Below are 5161 nucleotides of genomic sequence, written 5' to 3' on the forward strand. Positions count from 1 at the left end.
ATTGGGAGGTTGCTCTCCCGAACTCAACTCCGAATCATTTCAACTTGAAAATTATATTGAAATATTATTATTATTAAAAAGAAATTTCATGACACTACCGAAACAGTGTGTTCTAGTCCATTGGCTGAAACTGATTTGAACTAAACCCATAATATTCCTGATGTGTCACTGTCTATGTGTCACGTATCGGTTTCTATTTAGTTCTTGTCTGTCCTTATTTGGTTAATTTCCTGTTTTCATTAGTCATCATGGTGCATTCAGTTCACCTGTGTGGTGTTAATCATCTCGTTTGCATGAGAAGTGTTTAATAACATACAGTATATATCAAAAATCTAGATGTAAGCAAGATCTTAATAGGTCAATATAACCCTTCTTATTAAATTGTTATTAAGGGTTTAGGTAGTGACAAATTTGGGGAGAGGACAAATATTCCAAAACCTTCTGAAAATACAACATGAGAATTTACTGCACAATTACTAGATATGTGACTCTATATTATATTATACTTTAAATATTGCATACATACAAATCTTTTGGAAAAATGATTTTTTTTTCAAGACTTTTTCAAGACTATTTCTTCTGTAGAATGACCCATATACACTCAAAGCCTCTATAGAAAAATCTAAGTGTAAAAGGAATGATGAATGAAAGCCCATGTTAGCTCTTTTGAGCTCTGCGTTGTGTTTAGATATGAGACTGAGCGTCTGTCATGAACGCTGCGGTGAGGGACTGATTACAGACGTGAGTGTGAGTGTTTCCATCCATTCCTCTGCTTTATGTGTGTCTCTATTACACTAGGAAGGGCATTTATCATGTTTAGAGGAGCTGTGTATCAGATCTCAGACAAACGTGCAGTGCTCAATACATCATACAGCAAACGGCCACAGCAGCTCTGGACAATATCAGCCTCATTCACACAATCCCACAGAGCAAGAGAGAGGAACATTAGAGGAGAACATCAGTGCACTGACCGTCTCTGAGCAGAAACCAGTCCTGCTTTAAACCTTCAGAATCAGTGCTGACCTCTTCTGATTGGTTCACACGCTCCTGTCAATCAAACCAGCAGCCAGTGATTGAAGCTTCTGTATCCAAGACACGCCCACAGCGGTCAACTCTCCTGTGGGACATCCATTAAAATCATGAATAATATAAATGATTTGAGTATTTCTGCTATACAAAAAGTTTACAGTAAATAATGGAACAAGTTTTTTATTCTTTCTTTTTTAAATTTTAAATAAAATTAATGATAAAAATACTTAATGTTCTATATAATATATCAAATGTATTTTTGCTGTGCAGAATGTTTACTGAAAATAAGAGAAATAAATATTTTATTCATTACTTTTCTGATGTTTAAAATTAAATTAATAATTAAAATAAAACATTTTTTTGTTTGTTTTTAGTATTTTTTCTAGACAAAACATTTACAGAAAATGACATTAAAATATTGTTTTACTCCATTTTTCAACATTTTAAATGATTTGAATTAATAAATAAATGCATTTTTGCTTATATGGAACATTTAATGAAAATAAGAGAATATTTCATAAAATATGAATGATTTCATAAATTCATATTTCTTGTTTGATTTTCTCATATTGGAGTTAAAGGTTTTTCCAGAAGGAATTTGGATTTCTCTTTTTATTACTTTAAATTACAAAACACTTTCACCACACATGTACATTTATGTATTTAGCAGACACTTTTATCCAAAGCAACTTAAAGTGCATTTAGGCTATACATTTTTTTTAACCTAACATGTTCCCTGGAGATCAAACAATCTTTTGTGCTGCTAATGCAATGCTCTTCCACTGAGCCACAGGAACTGGATCTGGGGTGAGGACCACACAGAGAACAAACTCATTTTCAACATGTGTTTAGGAGTTAAATGTTCCTCAAGTGAATGATATATGAACAAATCCTAAACAGGGGTCCTATTATACTCTTTATCAAAGTCTTGATTTTGTTTTGGGGGTGCACTAGGACGGGCTCTCATCAAAAAAAAAGAGGTGCAGGCACATTGTTCGTGTGTTGCTATTTTGAGGAACTGAAATAGACTGGGCCATAGACCAACTCAAAACTGGACTAAAGTCTGATGCAATATTTATATTTAATATTCGTTATTTGAAGAGCATGTTAGTAATATGCACCTAAAGGCGGGTAGAGAATGCACGTACAGTTTGCTTATTACACAGGGACACACAGCAGCACACAAACATTTTTAAAAATGAAAAATTACATTCTGCCATTCGTTAATAGCGAACCAGCCTTGGCAAGAGCACAACTGGCTTTAAAGGGGATGGGAGATGAGACTCTGATTGGTTTATTGCAAATTACACCCAAAAAACACCCATTTCACATTAAGAGAATAGGGACTACCCATTTAGACCATGTGTGTGAGTGCGCTGACTGTTTTCCCGTCATTAAACTTGCAAAAGTGGATTTGGACACGCCCTGAGTTCACCTTATATCGTTAAAATATGCCCTCAGTGTAAATATTGCATCAAAATCAAATCAGTTTGAGCACAGATGTTAAGTTTGTCTAAGTTCATCTGCCTTGGGAAGTGTCTCTGACACAGTGATAACACTTGATGTCTTCTCTAGTGCAGCTCAACCAGGTCTCGTCCCATTCGTTGGGATTTGTGATGTCACAAATCCCGGAAAATATCTGTTGTAGTCCAAATGAGTCGTTCATTGTAGTTTTTGTAAAGTGATTTCTGTTAAAGAAAATATTTCCTTTTGAATTGGACTATGAGCTTTGTAATTATTTTTTATGCTCAAACAACATTACGGATTGAAAAAAGTGAAAAAGCATAATAGGACCCCTTTAAAAGCCTTCAGAATATAGATATAAATAAAACTGTAAGGTTTAGTGTATGTAAGAAAAAAACCCTCTTTAAAGATATGGATTGAATTCATGTGCAGATGCAAATAGATCAAATAAACTCTTAAATGCATATTTTGCATGCTTTTTTAACCATTTTGAACATCTTAGATAAGTTATGGGAGCAAAACACCTCAAAATTGTTCAGTGCACAAAAAAACGTAGAAGTCAAAACTCACATGAAGTCTGCGCAGCAGCTATTTGTGGATCTGGATATGAACCCTTCATATTCTTCATGACTGTAATGACAACAGAAATGTGAGCAGTGACTTCAGTGGTTTCTGATGCTGAACAGAGTTTCAGAGTTTCTTACATCAGACGTGTTTACATGAGTCTGAAATTACTCTGCAGTACAGCAATGAATCAACATGAAATATTAAACCTCAGCATCAGGAACATGGTTAAAATGACACGCCATTTGTAAAACAGGCCATTCGTTTTCTATTTATACCTACAAATGTTTGGAGTAATTACAGTTTTTGAGAAAGATGTCTCTTCAGGCTGTTTTTACTTTTTTAAAAATTGTGAAACATTATTACAGTTTAAAACAGCTGTTTTCTGTGTGAATCTGTGTTAAAGTGTAATTTATTTCTGTGATGCTCCGCTGTATTTTCAGCATCATTCCTCCAGTCTTCAGTGTCACATCATGAAAATAAAATGAAAATAATGAAAATATGATGATTTACTGCTCAAGAAACATTTCTGATTATTATCAGTGATGAACACAGTTCTGCTGCTCAATATTTCTGTGGAAACTGTGATAGATTTTATTTTTCAGGATTCACAGATGAACAGAAAGTTTAAAAGAACAGCATTGATTTGAAATTCAACAATTTTGAACTAGTGTCCTGGATTAATAATAGTATCTATTTAGCTTTGATGCTTGTTTCTTGAATGATTTCTGAAGGATCATGTGACACATTTAAATAAGCCTCATGTTTAATATCTTGTTAATAATAAATGTTATTGTTATGTTATTTTCTCAGACTGCCTGAAATCACGTTTCAGTCCCAGATCACTTCATTCACAAATGTCAAAGGGTTATGAATTTTACTCGTTATGTACATAAATATTTTAAGCAGCTGGTGATGTTTGTGGCTCGCTGCTAGAAATCATCTTTGTTTTCTAACCATATGTATGTACACATAACAGTCTTATTATTGTAACCTGTGTAAAGACAGCCTGGTAATACCAAACTACTTCACTTTGCTTTATAGACAGAACAAAACCCAGTGTTTGCATCAGTGTTTGGAAATGAAGTTGTGAATCATGAGTGTTTCGGGGAGGATTGTGATTGGCTGCAGTTTCTCCAGCTACAATAACTGATGTGAGTTTCTGAAAGAGCTTAAAACAACAAACTCCATCCGTTCTCAAAGTCTCTGAGAACAAACGCTGTCTGTTTTATTTGAGCTTGTTTCTCCGACACATGTTAAGACTCTCGCAGGTGATGAATTATCATTCTTTCATTTTATAATCGGTGTTATTTTATAATCAGTAGAGTTTCTGAATTGCACAACACCAGATCTTTTGTGTTTTTCCACTAACAACAGAGAAGGAGAGATGAGGGTCTGGAGCGGAGAGCAAAGCTGACATCTGTGTGGATTGTAAGAGCTGCCAAACATCTGACGCTGGCAATGAAGAAACATCAGAAAGCACAGATCTTCATTTCCAACACAAGATGAGGAGAAGGGAGAGACAGACCCAGATACCTGAACGTGACAATATATCGTTCTGACAAAAAGACTTTTACTGTCAGAAAGACACACCTGATTCAGAGCAAGTCCAGGTCTTTAGGATCACCAGAATCCAGATCAGACCCACTGAAATCAGCTTGAGTCTCCATCAGACCTCTGACAGCAACAGGAAAACAAATACAGGAACAAATAAAACTGGAAAACATTCATGGACAAAGGAAAAATAAATAATGTAATTAGTACATGTATAAATGAAGACATAAATACAGAAATATATAGAAAGGAAAGGAAGCAAATCATATAAAGTAATACAAATTAAGCAATAAAAAAAGTAAGTATTTAAATACAAGAAAATATAAAAATAAATAAAGGATTAAGCGAATATGTAAAATAAATGGATAAATGCATAAGTACTTAAAAAGGTATTCATTAATATATAAAGGAATAAAAGCAAACCAAGAGAAAAAGGAAAGAAATAAATTAATACACAAAAAAGTAATAAATACTTAATAATTAAATATACAATTAATAGAATACATAAATGAGTAAATAAATAAAAAATATATATACATGCACATATTGT

General features: G+C 33.6%; 1 long non-coding RNA gene across 1 annotated transcript; it reads right to left on the minus strand.

Annotated features, from left to right (window-relative positions):
- Positions 1–683: 683 nt before the first annotated feature.
- On the minus strand, positions 684–4754 carry LOC113109297 (uncharacterized). The gene is made up of 3 exons (XR_003292926.1): positions 4651–4754; positions 3064–3123; positions 684–1117 (listed from the first exon to the last, which is right to left on the minus strand). It is a non-coding gene; the product is annotated as an uncharacterized LOC113109297 (long non-coding RNA).
- Positions 4755–5161: the final 407 nt, after the last annotated feature.

This window comes from Carassius auratus, chromosome 9 (assembly GCF_003368295.1).
Source record: "Carassius auratus strain Wakin chromosome 9, ASM336829v1, whole genome shotgun sequence".
NCBI lineage: Eukaryota > Metazoa > Chordata > Actinopteri > Cypriniformes > Cyprinidae > Carassius > Carassius auratus.